A 16,363-nucleotide genomic window follows, 5' to 3' on the forward strand; every position below is an offset into this window, starting at 1 on the left:
GTACTGGGATGCTGAAAATTTAATCAGGCAGCAGATTAATTTCAATTTGAAAGTATGTAGAAGCAATTTCCTCAACTTTAATATCTTAGAACAAGCATTAAGAGTAATACAGTGCACAAACACAGCACGTCATCGGAGACAATTGACACTGTACTATGTCTGGTTTAACACCATAATTTATGTTACGAATGCTCTCTCCATCTAGCTCAGATGCTGTTCTCACTCTGGATAGCGCAATGAACAGTATATTGTCAACAGACACATGTAGAAGACATCACTACTAATATTCTCCTATTTCAAATACTGACCATGTCTACGAGTACTGAGAACAATCATGTCTGTTGTAAGTAGCCGGCCAGGGTGGCCGAGCGGTTCTAGGCACTACAGTCTGGAACCGTGAGACCACTACGGTCGCATGTTCGAAACCTGCCTCGTGCATGGATGTGTGTGATGTCCTTAGGTTAGTTATGTTTAAGTGGCTCTAAGTTCTAGGGGACTGATGACCTCAGAAGTTAATTGCCACAGTGCTCAGAGCCATTTGAACCATTTGATGGAAGTGACAGCAAAAAAAAAGAATGCTCACTCTCGATGTACAATACATAAAATGAATCCCTACGTTCTTGTAACAAAAACCTTCCTTTACAGAAAATAACCTTTTTTGCCAAGGAATTACATTATAAAATTTGATAGTATAAAATACAGTGTTTTCCTTGCTTAGCGAGAATTTGAAAGGTGTTTTGTTACGTAAGTGCTTTTTTTTTACATATTAGATCAATTACATAAGTCGTCAACAATGTTAGAGTAAGAGAAATAAGCAAAAAGTAAAACCTTCGAAAGTGAGTGAGGGTGACACAGTGGTGGAAGATGTGGAGGGGGAAGGGGTGAAAACGTGAGGGAGGGATAAGGAACGTAAAATTGGAACCTATTATTGCCTGATATCACCGCCCATATTTGTGACTGTTTCTGTTAGCATTAATTTTCAGTCAACTGAAGACATACTATCTGTAACACATTAAGCGAGTGCCATCTGTCACTTCTCTCATATCATAGAACACCTGGATATGCATAGCTGCTCCGAAAAAGATTTGGACAACTAAAAGAAAAACAATAAGAAGGAACATCGTTCCGCTCCGCTTGAACAGAATACTTGTTCTACATATTGTACTGGAAGTGGTTCCTGAAGGTGTTTTATGATTGTCATGTAAGAGACAGAGAAGGATTCGTGGTGTACAAGATTAAAGGAGAATATAGTTTGAGTCGAACTACAAAAAAATAAAAAAAAAGAAACGATAGATTGAAGATATATATCGACGTCGCGTTTCCAAACTTTAACTCTGTCAAATTAAACAGGAATTAAAAAAGATCTTTCGATGGGCCCTTAGGTGGTCAATGTATACACATATGGCATTTTCTTAGTACGCAAACAGTCCTATGAAAATTGCCAAATACGGGTTTTTAGCTCTGGAACGCTGGAATCCGACATGATGGAAAAATATATTTGGTATTGGCGACTAGCGCTACAGGTGACCAGTCTACTAAATAGAAATAACATGAGTAAGAACATTGCGAAAAGCTTTGGCTGCTTAAAGAAATGTTCACAACTGCGAATTCCCAATAACGCCATTTCTCTGACACGTGGAGGAAGCTGTCTGACCACAGTCCAGACGTACGTAGTGCGAGATAAAGATAGCGCTTTCGAAACGGCGGGGAAAAACTCAGTGCCCTAGAACGGCTCAGCATCGAGGAATTGTATCCGACGAAGGTGACAACGAGATGCCTGCAGTCCGTATTGGCACGTGAGTACAGCCGCTGTAGCGTACATTAGCAGTCGGAATGCCTTGTGGCCTCCATACTGTGCTACTGATCTTATGCTGCCGTCGCTTACAGGTAGCACGTAGCGGCTGCAGGGTATTTATGGTCTCCCCACTTAAATCTCTTGCGTGTATTCGTACAGATTGTGTATGTAGGAGATGCTACGTCTGCTAGAATCGGACAAAAGTAGTAAATAGTTTTTTTTTTTTTTCAGATGACTGGTACCGTAATCGATTGCTGGACTTGAAGACATTAATAACACACATTTAAGGATTATTCAGAGAGATGCATCTGAGAACCTATGTCTTGCAACGGGGAAAAAGAACACTATCCCAACCAAATCACACGAAGCACAGCCACTGCGTCTCATTTACTGACATAGAAGTAATCAACGTTGCTACCTCCTGTAGCACTGTCATCTTCAGGGAGAAATCGCGCTATTCGTTCACGTTACTCAGATGATTGTGTGAGCGAGACTCAAATCGATCACAAGTTTATAGATACCGGAAGCACTTGGAAACAAAATACGTGCTATATATTAAGCATATCCATTATGGATATTTAAGAACTGTTTTTTTCAATATAAGTAGGGGAAACTGGACCCAGCCACTATTTTGAAATATTTGTTCATTCCATTAACCGGTTTTCTTCAGGTGATGCACAGAGGGTTACATGACTATGTCGTTGTGTAATGTTGAGTGTTGACTCTATGATGAGAAGATGGAACATGCTTTAATGTACCACGATGAATAATTAACGTTTATGTGGTTCTTTTTACCCAAAAATTGTTTCTGTACTAATTGCGGGTGGCTTCGTAACGTGAAATACGTGCTTAAGAAATATGTTATCATATGAACTCAGTTTTTCTTATCATATATAGAGAAACGCATCATTATCAATATTAAAACTAATCTTTAGAAAAACTAAAACAATTTCGGTCATAAACAACTGGAATCTAGAACCGACTAGTGGCCTGTTGGGAACGGCACAACGTAGTTCCAAATTTGGTGTCCACAGCAGAACTGAGAGTCAGGATAAGACTGGCTCACTGTTTATTTTGATGAGTCGGGGATTCACATGTTACCACAGTGGAACTGTGCTGGCAGAACCACAGTATCCGATATTACTGCACGATAATTATAACATTCAACGCATTTTTTCTTCTTCGTCCAAGTAACAAAGACTTATTTCTGTAATAAAGCCTTCGTTCCGTAATGGAACGTGTGCTGCAGTGAAGCTCCCTGACCGCGTACCAGACCTATACGAGATCACTATCGCTAATATCTCAGCTATCCAGTTTCGGCTCACAACTCGCCTAACAGATAAAGTTAGACAGGAACTCTGGAACTCGGTTTTCGCTTCCGGTCCAGCTAACAGTTTGAGCCCGTCATCTGAACATTTCATAATGGGATATGCTTCAGTTCTTGTTATGCTGAATGACAATAACTGGGTTGAGATTGGTAGTGGAAGCTGGAGTACGCATTTTGGTTCATCAACATAGAGGCACGTGTATCCCCTTATAGTTTTGTCGCTGGTTGCCAGCATTCACAGACTAAAGCTGGAATGTTGTCACACCTTACTGAAGTCGAATACAACAAGAAAGGGCTACTGACTTTTCGTAAATCATTTACGTACCATGAGTTTTGTGAATGGCTATGTCAGCGGCAGAAGAAGAGGTTTGTGTTACGGCCTTGGTCTACCTCCGCCAACGATCAGTGCCTTTCTTCAGACAGAGAGATAACCGTATAATAGAGACGAACACGCAAATAAACGTTGCGAGTTAATGTCGACGTATTGCTTTGTAAGCGGTTCTCCTTTAAGAGATGCACGGCTCTCGACCCGAGCAATGAAACGTACGAACGAAGCATTACATGCCCAACTCGGCTGTCTAGTCTTTTTGCTCAACACACGTCGGTAGAGGGACATAACCAAAATGAAATTTTCGCGCATTACCAATATTTGTAACAATTATTGCGCAGTCTACAAATATAGTTGTATACCAGCGGAAGTTTTCACACAACCGCCCCAAATTCTTCTTCGTCTTTTAACAAGATAGAAGCGATGCGTATTTCAGTGAATCTTATTTCATTCATGAACAATGGGTTCAAGGAATGTTGAATTACAGAAGCATATGAATTGTTTTATGTAGTTTTTTCGCAGTTGTTATTTCAAGATATGTATAATTTGCAGCAAGAGTGGCTACGCTGTTATTTTTCTTACAATATTTTTCAATGAATAACGAAGGATGCTAAGCTTGTAGACGCATTATTAAAATGTATCCTCACTCGAAACCTCAGTGTGCGTCAGCGCAGTGCTCGTTGTAACGCAGTTACGGAGTGTGGATTTGTAAAATTTAAAAGAATGAAGAAAAACTTCTTCACTCAGTAAGGAAGTGCGATCTAGGAAGCTACCCCAAATTCTCCGTTAGCTTATTTTGATGATAACAAAATCCTGAATTCCAATCTTATTTTTTTCTTGAGTCACCAATCTTGGGTCATCAGTTTCATGTGGCCCGCCAACAATTCCACTCCTGTGCCAACCTCTTCATCTCAGAGTAGCACTTGCAACCTACGTCCTCAATTATTTGCTGGATGTATTCTAATCTCTGTCTTCTTCTACAGCTTTTGCCCTCTACAGATCTCTCTAATACATGGGAGCCATTCCCTGATGTCTTAACATATGCCCTATCATCTTGTCCCTTCTTGTCAGTGTATTTGCACATATTCATGCCCTCTCCGATTCCACGCAGAACCTCCTCATTCCATACCTTACCTGTCCACCTAATTTTCGACATTCGTCTGTAGCACCACATCTCAAATGCATCGATTCTCTTCTGTTCCTGTTTTCCTACAGCCCATGTTTCACTAACATACAATGTAGTGCTCCAAACGTACGTTTCAGAATTTATTCTTCAAACTAAGGCCTATGTTTGAAACTAGTAGACTTCACTGGGTCAGGAATGCTCTTTTTGACAGTGTGAGACTGCTTTTGATGTCCTCCTTGCTCCGTTCGTCATTGGTTATTTTGTTGCCCATGTAACAGAATTCCATAACTTCATCTACTTCATGACCATCAATCCTAATGTTGAGTTTTTCGCTGTTCTCATCTCTGCTACTTCTCTTTACTTTCGTCTTTCTTCGATTTACTCTCAATCCATATTCTGTACTCATTAGACTGTTCGTTCCAGTCAGCAGATCCTGAAATTCTTCTTTACTTTCACAGAAGATAACAATGTCATCAGCGAATCGTATCGTTAATATCCTTTCACCTTCAATTTTAATTCCACTACTGAATCTTTCTTATATTTCCATCATTGCTTCTTCGATATACAGATTGAACAGTAGGGGTGAAAGACTATGTCTCTTTCGTACACCCTCCTTAATCCGAGCATTTCGTTCTTGCTAGATTATTATGTCTTGGCTCTTGTACGTATTATCCACCTCTCCCTATAGCTTATCCCTATTTTTCTCAGAATTTCGAATATCTTGCACCATTTTACATTGTCGAACGGTTTTTCCAGGTCGACAAATCCTATGAACTTGTTTTGATTTTTCTTTAGTCTTACTTCTATTTTCAACCACAAACTCAGAATTGCCTCTCTGGTGCCTTTACCCTTCCTAAAGCCAAACTGATCGTCATCTAACACATCCTCAATTTTCTTTTCCATTTCTATGTATGTAATTATTGTCAGCAACTTGGATGCGTGAGCTGTTAAGCTAATCGTGCGATGATTGTCGCACTTGCCAGCTCTTGCAGTGTTTATAATTGTGTGGATGAAGTTTTTCCGAAAGTCAGATGGTATGTCGCTAGATTCATACATTCTATATGCCAACGTGAATAGCCATTTTGTTGCCACTTCTCCCTGTGGTTTTAGAAATTCCGATGGAATGTTATCTATACCTTCTGCCTTATTTGATCTTAAATCCTCCAAAGCTCTTATAATGGCCTGATATTCCCAACAGATTATGAAATTCCAGGAGAAAATACTGCATGTTTTCATAAATGTATTTCGTTTCGTGTTCCTTCTTCTCCACTACAATTGAATCTACGGTCGAAAAACACGCATACGAGGAAAAAAATGTAGAACTGAAAGTCAGATAGAGTCATACAAAACAATGTTATAGGCTAAGCTTTAGTCCGTAATTATGTTCTCTAGACGAACAAACTGCGTAGTTTCATTGGGCTTCTCACTCATTAGTACCTGACATTGCCATTCTGTATGCAAGTCGCGAACACCTAGCGGCCGTCTTCATGTGTTTCTTATAGGTGAGAGTTAAACTAGCGACAAAAAATAGTAAAGATCAAAAAACAGGTAAAAAATCAGTTAAAAATAAACAAAACTATAGAGGCCAAAGCAGTGAAACTAACTTATCTGTGCGGCTGTCGAAGATGGCGGCAACAAGAAATACTTAGAATATAACAGAGAGAGAGAGACAGCATACAAAGTCATTACTCGGGAACCAACATCACGATTATCTGGTTCACAGGTACCAGCTGCAGGCGGATTATGGGAAAACATATTTTTCTGTATTGCAGTTTCTTCAGTGAGCGGTGGTTACAGGGAGAAACGACAGAGAGATGGTAATATTACGTTCCGTGTGTAACACTGTCTTAAAAACACCAGTTTACGACTCAAGTTTTTCGATATCGAAGTATTAAATTCTATACAGATGGCATTATTTCCTACGATATAGCATATTTTATGTTTCTTTAAAACATGATACGAACTTTCTAACTTCATTCACGTAATCATGAAGACTGGTAACACTATAGTTCACCAATAGATACCCTCAAAGACTAAACTTGACAGTGTGCGTATTGTTTGCTATGGGATTAGAAGTTTGAGTATTAATGTTGACTTGACTCGGCTACGACCAAGCAGTTTATATGAGAAGGATATCTACGATCACAAAGAAGAAAAAAACCTCATACACTTGTGAAGATGTTGACAATTGTTGTGGTAATGCAAACATAGTGATACCACAAACCACATAACCAGACCGACCGACCGTTAGGCAGTGGCAGGCCAACATCGTCACGGAACTTTCTCCTAATGCTGACGCCACCACACGCTTCACCATACGGTGAAAGCTGTGGCAACCTCGCCCGTGCGCAATCAGCACCAAATGGCTTTCCACTGTTTGACGTCTGAGAAGAACAGTTGCTTCTGAGATGCCGAGTGCCCGCTAGTATGTCAGCTGCAGAAGGAGAAAACGGACAAGTCTTGCTCTTCTCTTCAGGTATTAGCTAAATTATCTTTTATGGTAGCCATATTTGCTGGGGTCTTCCCCTACTACCGTTCCTTCTTTGACACACAGTTTCTAGCCTTTAAGTGGAATCTAGAATTTTATCGTGTAACTATAATTTTTAGTTATTTTCTAGTATTTTGTCTCTTTTGGCTGTGTTATATTGTGCAACCTTTAACACGTCTCAGGAATTCCATGTCTTGTGCATGAAGACGGCCTTCTAGTTTCTTAGTAATCACCTAGGTCTCGCTTCCATAAAACAGTTTGGTGGCTGACACGGTTTTGTAGAACTTAATTTTAGTACCTTTCCTCGTTTTGTTTTTAAGGTTTCTGCTAATATTTACACATACCCGTCAGAATTTACTCAGTTTCTGGTGTGTATCTTTGGTGTGCCCACATGTCGCCATACATCACAGGTAAATGCATTGGTATACTTGTTCTGAAATATTCGTATCTGTCACTGTTTTGGTTCTACTGTGTTATCTCTTCGTATGTTTTTCTGTAGAGACGTCCAAGTCAAATTTTGCATTTATTTGTTTCAGGAAGTAAATTACTTTCTGAAGGTCCTTGTATGTGCTAGCCTCACTGCGTCGTCAACATACAGTAGGTTATTTAAGATTTTCCTGTCTAGGTACATACCTTTTCCGAATTATGTTTCTCAATTAAGCGTTATTTCGCGTATTGAAATGGTGAACAAATTTGGGGAGTTACAGCAGCCTTGACGTACTTCTTTGTTTGTGTCTCATTTTTCCGTTCAGATTTATAGTGACTGTCTTCAGATATAAACGTTTTATTGCATTTATTAGACGTTTCGGATATCTGCGATTTGTCATTATCTTCAAAATTCGTTTATTGGCACTGTCAAAAATGATTCTAATGTCGTTAAAGGCAGTGTGTGTTTCTTCATTATACTCTTCTTGTATTATTTACTGTAACATAAAAACGGCATCTATCGTAGAGTGTCCTTTCCTAAAACCTATTTCTTCTTCATGCAGTATTTCTTCCGTTATGTTTTCAAGTCTTGTGTTTAAAATCATAGCATATCTTGTATGCCGAGTACATCAGACTTTATTCCTCCGTAGTTGCTACATAGGTTTTTATCTTCATTTTTTAAATTCAAGTTACTCTGGAAAGCCTTAAATATTTGGGCGTATTCTTGTTCTTCCAAAATTCGTTTAAAAGCCTCCAGTCATTGGTGCAGCGCCATTCTTCCATAGTTTAACAATTCAGCAGTTGTACAATCTCTTCCTGTCGCTTTAATGTTCTTAAGTGCTGTTAAGGAGATGTTATTTCGTGGGACACATTTCTTTTGATCCCTTCGCATTTATTGCTTCAATTTCCGTATCTTGCCCTATATTATTATACCATAATCCTAATTACTTTCCCATTGTTCTAAACATTATTTAGTTCTATCTTCTCTTTTTCTGTTGTATTTTAGTTTACAAAACCCAGTGGAGAAGCGTCTATTAGGGCTCTAAGGTTGAGTCTACCCAAAAAATTGGTATATGCACCCGCCCATGTAATGCATCTCATCTCTAGCTTTGAGACCAATAGCAGCTCGGAATTCCGTGCTTGTTGCGAGCATGGCCTGTAAGCCTCTTTTGTTTCATTTGGCGAACTGGGGTTTCTACAGCGTGGATACGGTTTTTAAAAGCTGGAGTTTAATTTCTTTCTACTTCTCTCCGCATAAGTAAAATGAAAAGTTATTCATCAGTTCCCTAAAATATATCCCTACTTCGCATCGTCTAACACGCCAACAGCAACCAGGATAGCATGTGAAACCATTAAGTCATAATTTTAGTGTTTATTTAAAACACAAAGAGCAAGAAGTCATTGATAATTGATAGAAATTAAATGTGAATACATCTCTGGATGTTGTTGCAGGGTGATAGTAAATACCTTATGTATTTTCATTGTTCCTCAGATTAAAGTATAGTAGACTTGCTTATTTCAAAGGTTTGTAGTTCAGCAACGTGTCTGTACATTTACGTATGAACAGTGCTAGACGTACTTATGGTGAAACCTGCAAGAAGAATTTCGTATTTAAAATGTAGTAAGCAGTGATAGCGATTAAATGATAAGTGAAGTATATTTCAGTGTGCCCTGTCACGTGTGAGGTGTCATCATCAATTTGTCTTGTGATTGCGTTATCGAAAGGAAAACTATAAGCTGTGTAATTAAATCATCTTTTAGCGCTTTGGATTTCTGACTACCACTAACTGCCACGGACGCGTTTATTTCATCAAAAGATCGACTGAATTTTTTGATTGAAAACCGTACGTTCTTCTCTCGTCTTTCAAAAATGGCTCTGAGCACTATGGGACTTAACTTCTGCGGTCATCAGTCCCCTAGAACTTAGAACTACTTAAACCTAACTAACCTAAGGACATCACAAACATCCATGCCCTAGGCAGGATTCGAACCTGCGACCGCAGCAGTCGCGCGGTTCCGGACTGAGCGCCTAGAACCGCTAGACCACCGCGGCCGGCTTCTCTCGTCTTTTTTTGGGGGATAAACTCCTGGTGAAAGAACGAAATATTTAGGAAAATTTGTAATATATTTCCAAACACAACATAGAAATGCAGAACGGTGGTTAATTGACAGCGTTGTACGAACAAACTTTTTTATGTTTACTGTGTACTATTAGGAATGGGTAATGACGGTTTTGAACGCTGTAAGCGGGGAGAAGGCAAAGAGAGTCTTCGAAATCTCCTTTCGAAAACTAAAAAACAAGAATTTTCCATTTCACATACTACAGCAGCTGTTAAATGCAACCAACTAAGTATAACAAGAATTAATCATGATATTTCAGGGGCAAACTCACCTGGAAGCTTTGAAACAGAACGGAAAGGTTGATCGACACAGAAGTGTAATGAAGAGACTTATTTCGACTATCTGCGTGTTAGCACGGCAAGAGTTGGAGTTCATGACGAGTTTGAGGAGTCAGTAAACAAAGAAAATGATTTAGTATTTTTGGATTTCTTGGCAGAAGAAGAACCATACATGAAAAAGTCATTTAGCATCCGGTGGAGTATTTAGACACCATATCTGACACGCTGAATGAATTGGTAGCTCGTATTACGAATGTTATTAATCAACAAATTTCAAGTGACGCTAATAATAGTCCATTTATTTAAGTACAAGCCCACGAAACAACTGATGCCTCAACTCGAAGTCAAATCAGTGTAATTTTCCGTTTTTCAAACAAGGAATCAGGAGGATTACAAGAGAGATTCGTAGGGTTTTAAGATATATCCGAAGACCAGTGTGCACATGGCATAGCCACAGTTTTGTTGCAAGTGCTAAGCAGGTGGAATATTGATAAAAACAAATTGCTATCGTGAACATACGGCGTCTGAAGTGCAATGGAAGGGAAAAATTACAGTGTTCATTCTATTATGAAATAAGCATATCCGCAGGCTCTCTTTCTCCACTGCCATGCACGTCAATTGAATCTAGCCTTGATCTGTGCTTATTTAAGAATTACGTAGGTGAAAATTTTTGTGTCCAATCTATAACGATTTCACACATTTTTAGCGGTTCCTGTATAAGAAGTGAACTTCTGAGGGAAAGGGAACTACAGAGGCCTTGTGAAACGAGGTGGAATTTTCATTCATGCGCTGTACAAACCGTTATTGTTCACTATACATACCTGAGAGCAGCAGTTAATGATGTGATGGACTATGAAGAGTGGGTGACAATTATTTACATAAAGCCATTGTTTACAACTGCCTTAAGTATAGTGGATGATCAAACTTTTCTTGTGCTGCTGCAGATACACAGTTCGATTTTTCAGAATACAAACATTTTGTTCCACATCTTGCAAAGTAAAACTGTGGGAATAAGACGCTGTAAGCTTCAAATTGAAAACTGCATTAAGGCTGCTGAAAGACTAAGGTGTGAAGAAATTATTCTGAAACGCATAGTGGAAGCTAAGAGTCTTAAAAATTAAGCAGTAGTATCTGAAATTAATTTTAAAGAAACAGAAGCAAGTATTCAGAAAGTGAGAAAACTAACATTAGAAATAATTGACACAGTAGTAGTAAACACGGAAACTAGATTCTAGGACATTCACGAAACAGATTTTACAGAACTTGTAAATGAGAAAATTTCTCAGGTTACAGTTGTCCAAACAATTTCCCGATATGTGAAGTTGGAAAACTATTTAAAATCTATCCGTTTTTGACAGTGAAAATCTGAAATGAGAAGTCAAGTTTATGTATGGCAGTGAGGATAAACGTCTATTGCCTCTGGAACTCCTTCAACCCATTATAAACAACGGATTGAAAAACGTGTTCTCTGAATGTGTGAAATTAATGTCGTCGATTCTTGCAATTCCAGCAACCACTGCATATTGTGAAAGAAGCCTGAGTGCATTAAAAAGCATTAAAACCCATCTTCGCAACACAAGACAAATGACAGGTTGACAAACGTGACGCTTTTGACTATAGAGGAGGTAACTATGAAATCTGCAACCAGAGGGCAGGAGTTCATATCTCGTGTTGTGGATGTTTAAGCGCAGAAAAGAAGAGGAGGATAGAACAATCTACAAAAAGATTTAACACTGAGTTACTATGTGTTATATCTGCATTAACGTGTAGCTGTTTAATATTTTACGCATTTATTTACAAAAAATTCTGTAGTAGTTCCATTCTTAGTAGAAATATGTCACTAAGTTACTTTTGCAGTGTTTCTGTTTTACAAGTTTTTGCTTTAAGATTTTTTTCTTCTTCCGAAATTCGTAATTTGCAACATACCCTACAAAAAATGCCACGCTTCGCCACTGATAGCTTCATATCTTTTCGTCTCCCGTGAATATCATTCTCGATATTAGAAAGAAATCTATCCTAGTAAGTCTGGTGTGCCTTTTTTACTGTATATTTAGCGATATTTCTTCTCTACTTACAGTATTACTTCATCTCATCTGTGGGTTGGGTTGGGTTGGGTTGGGCTGTTTGGGGAAGGAGACCAGACAGCGAGGTCATCGGTCTCATCGGATTAAGGAAGGATGGGGAAGGAAGTCGGCCGTGCCCTTTCAGAGGAACCATCCCGGCATTTACCTGGAGTGATTTAGGGAAATCACGGAAAACCTAAATCAGGATGGCCGGACGCGGGATTGAACCGTCGTCCTCCCGAATGCGAGTCCAGATCATCTCATCTGTGGGGTTCTATAAGTTTTTATACGAGAGCGTGCTGAAAAGTGATGCTCCGGAATTTTTTTAATGTTAAAACTGTTAAAAGCTTTTTAACTGAAAGTAATTTTGTTAAGATTCTACACCTTTCATGTCTGCGTTTTTATTTCTGCAGGAACGAAGACCGAAATTTCGTTAATTGGGCGCGTATGACCACATCAGTTTTCCAAATTTCATGTTACTTTTAATGTCTATTGGAGAATTCGTCAAGCAATGTAAGACCATTGTTAGGAAAATTTTTTTGTACGAAAATCAACTACAAATAAGGCTAAAGGAAACTAATACAAACTAATAATGCGTACAACCAAGCAATGAGATTTTGTATTTAAAGCAGCTAATGCTGACTAGATGGATAGAAAAACAGAGAGAGAGAGAGAGAGAGAGAGAGAGTGTCGAGGAGTGCAGATCGGATCTCTGGAACCATGGTACGTGGTAAGGTTCCACCATGTTCCATTATGAAGGAACGATCGTGCAGTGAGTCATCACCAAATTATCTCTCACCGGCGCTGAGGTATTCAAGGATTTGTCGACATATCACCTGCATCCCTTCCTTTCTCCTCGAAATTAGATGACGTAAGGAAAACTGCACAGACTCAATGAAAGGCGCTACCGGTGCAAGTAACCTGTTAAGATGCTGTGCGGAACTTAGTACTGCTCCAATTTATACTTCAACTAGATACAAAACGGTTTGCCCAATTGATATTCAACAGGAAACCTGGTTTCCGGAGAAATACTGGGACTCACGAGTTAATAATGAACTTACGACCAATCGTAGAAAGTATATCGAAGGAAAACCGATTTATATTTATACGAGGGCATGTGGGAAAATAATGCCTCACATTTTTACACGTATAAACTCTTAAGATTTTTTTAATAAAACAATTTTTTATTAACATTGTACATCTTTATTCTTCATGTATACGTATTTTTTTCTCAATAGTCACCCTGGCGACGAACACATTTCTGCCAACGAAAGACCAGTTTGTTGACACTTTCACTGTCGGCTGTTTGTTGACGGAGCTACAACCTCACATCTGCTTGTACCGCTTCATCGCTATCAAAGTGAAGTCCTCGTGAAGTACTCGTAGGTGTTCTTTAAGTTTTGGAAACAGGCGAAAATCGGATGGGGCCATGTCGGGACTGTATAGAGGATGATCGATGAGAGTGAACCCAAGGCGTTAAATTGTTGCGGATGTCGCAGCACTCGTGTGTGGTGTGGCATTATAATGCTGAAAGAGGTGTTCCACTTGTGGACGGTAAGAAACTCAGTCCATAAAATTCTTCTGGGTTTGGGGCCGCATTGTCAACTATAAAATACTGACGTTTCGGCGACTATTTTTAAAACGCCTTCCTTAGCTTGAATTGCTAACTACTGAAACTCAGTTACATCTCGCTGTTTCTGAAGCCACGACGTAGTTACGGTTACACACCACCATGTTGCATGCTAAACCTCGGAGCCCTCTAGCGACAGAGGGCAGCAACTTGCTCCAGCGAATCGGCAAATGCGACTGTGTAATATCCACGACGTGTAATGCATCAACCGATGCGAAGAACAGAATAATAAAATTCCGAAGCCTTAGTTTTCAGCACGTTTCCTTGTAAGCATCCTGTTTTTCTTTAACAGCTTTCAGTATATACTCCTTTCAAATTTTATGACTTTCCTTTTAATTTTTGCTTCTGAGACCTTGTCCTGCTTCTCTATACCACAGATTTTAGATTTTGCCTTTCGTCTTCGGACGCTTTAGATTGAAAATCTGTTAGCTTTTTATTTATTCTGCTTTGGTAAAAAACGTTTGATACTGTTCTCTTTAGGCATATACATTGTATAAACCCTTTGATTTTGTTGCTTATTTATTTATCATTTTCTTTCATTTCGAAAAAATATCTATTCTGGAAATAACTAAAAATTAAATAATCCTTTATTCTGTCCTCTGTATACTGTGTTCCTTTTACCCTGGTAGCTTATCAATTACTAAGATGTAGTCAGTTACTGATCCCTAGTGTACAAAGTATACTTATGCGTAATTCGTTTCTAAAAAGAGGATTTGTTACTTTTAGATAACTTTAAGTGGCAAAATATTTTACAGTTTTTCAAATTTCACTGCATAGATGGTCTTCAGTTTTCTCTGTAATATTCCGTACAGGGATGTATCTTTGTTATAGAAATCGCCCTTCATAATAGACCAATAGCACTGAACTAAATATGTTCCGGTATCCCTCGCGGGTGAAATAAGGTAACGAAAGTGTATTTTGCATTCGAATGTGTCAATACATCATTGACGAATAAGTGCTAATCAAGGGCCATAAGCACCCGATCGAGTCTAAATTTTATGTGCCGTAGACTTTGATATAAGGTATGATTTGCTCTATCTGAACAGGTACTATATGATGTGTTTTGAAATTGTGGAGTGTACCAGAAGAAAAGGAATCGAATGTGGGTGAACGAGCGTAAGTGAACAGTTCGTTAGTGCTCTGCCACAGGTTGCTGCTTCTATTATTGCGTGACAGGGAACGTTACAGAGACAGTAGTGGCACTCATTGCTGTGAAAGCTGTTACCCTCTCCCATGTGGGACAATAGTAGCGGTCACCTTTTGACGTCATACACGCCGTAAGAATCTTACTCCTTTTGTATGTGTTATGTATATAATTAGTAGTAGCGTAGTATGGTACTCGGTGAAATTTTGATATCAAACTGATGTGCAAATTAATTAAATTGATTAATTATTGACCCCCTCTCCCGCCCACCCTCGCCTCCGACCACTCCCACCCCTGCCCTCAGAGCTTTTTACTTACTGAGGTCCTATAATACAGGATACATCCTTAACCACGAGGCAGTTTTCTAGGATGGCCTACGGCTGTGCGTCTGAGATATGACTTGTGAGGTTTTAACTTATTGAGGTTCTAATATGGATACCACAGAGGTCGATAACGACCCCGTCTAAAATCATAATAACTATTAGCACATCTTATACCATTAGGCATAAATACATATTCTCTGAGGTGTCCCTAAACTGTCTTAACAATTGTTCTGAATCAGACTTGTAGTAACACATTTCTTCTAATACGGTAACTGCAGCCGACGCTTTTATTTTGTCTCGATGAAAGGTCCTTGCGTGTATATCAATACGTGCTTCCGTGTCAGGTACCAGGTTAAAAATATTGTTACACTAACATTTTGTAAAAGGAGAGGTAATGTATCTTTCTAAATAAAAGTATATTGTTGCAGGTGATGTCTGTGTCATTATTTTTTTATGAAAACTGGGAACACATCAGACACTATCCTGATACACGTTTGCTTGATCCGTGGGAGAGTGTCACGAAATGCTGAAAAAACTGAACTGGCAAACTCTTGAAGATAGACGTGAAGTATCCCGAGAAAGTCTATTAACAAAGTTTCAAGAACTGGCTTATATTATTAGGCATAAATACATATTCTCTGTAGGCGTCCCTGAACTGTCTTAAACAACTGTTCTAAATTAGGGTTGTAGAACCACAGTTCTTCTAATACAATAACTGCAGCCGACGCATTTATTTTGTTTCGATAAAAGGTACTTGAGAGGGTATCAGTACGTGCTTTCGGGTCAGATACCAGGAAAACAAGCCGTCCGGTAATGCAAGCCGAAACCTGCTCGTGCATGAATTGTCAAGGAGTGTATGCAGTTCATGAGTCACTAACACTAACAAGTACTCCAACATAAAATGAGTTACTCTGAAATACAGTATTACGAGCACCACATTGTACAAGTACTACTCCAATGTACAGTACTAGTCCAATCTGTTACTTTATCCAAAGGCACTGACCTCTCATGCCTACCATACGTGACAAAGCGATACGAATTTTTACCAGCATACCTCCTCCAAGGTACACCAGTAGAATCAAATTCTTGGTAGCTAAAACGCTGGTACATTAAAAAGAATTGTTGAAGGTAGGCCTGTAACCGTAAACGTTAAAAATATACCGGACCTATCAATTATACATATCGGACATGTAATACTTGTGTCGAATGAAATGGCTATTGGTGACGAGGCTCTTTTGTCACGATTGAACGTTGTTCACGCTAATTGTCACATCGGTCGTTGTTTGGCTGTGAAAGAGGAGATGGATACCTCAC

At 39.0% G+C, this 16,363-nt stretch overlaps 1 protein-coding gene across 1 annotated transcript in view; it reads left to right on the plus strand.

Moving 5' to 3' along the window:
- The first annotated feature begins 1,730 nt into the window (after positions 1–1,730).
- Positions 1,731–16,363, plus strand: part of LOC124595525 (macrophage mannose receptor 1-like) — a 67,048-nt gene continuing 52,415 nt past the window's right edge. Inside the window, exon 1 of the mRNA XM_047134294.1 lies at positions 1,731–1,796. The gene's annotated coding sequence lies outside the window, so the exon portion shown is untranslated. The remainder of the gene's footprint in view (positions 1,797–16,363) is intronic.

Source organism: Schistocerca americana, chromosome 2, assembly GCF_021461395.2.
Source record: "Schistocerca americana isolate TAMUIC-IGC-003095 chromosome 2, iqSchAmer2.1, whole genome shotgun sequence".
NCBI lineage: Eukaryota > Metazoa > Arthropoda > Insecta > Orthoptera > Acrididae > Schistocerca > Schistocerca americana.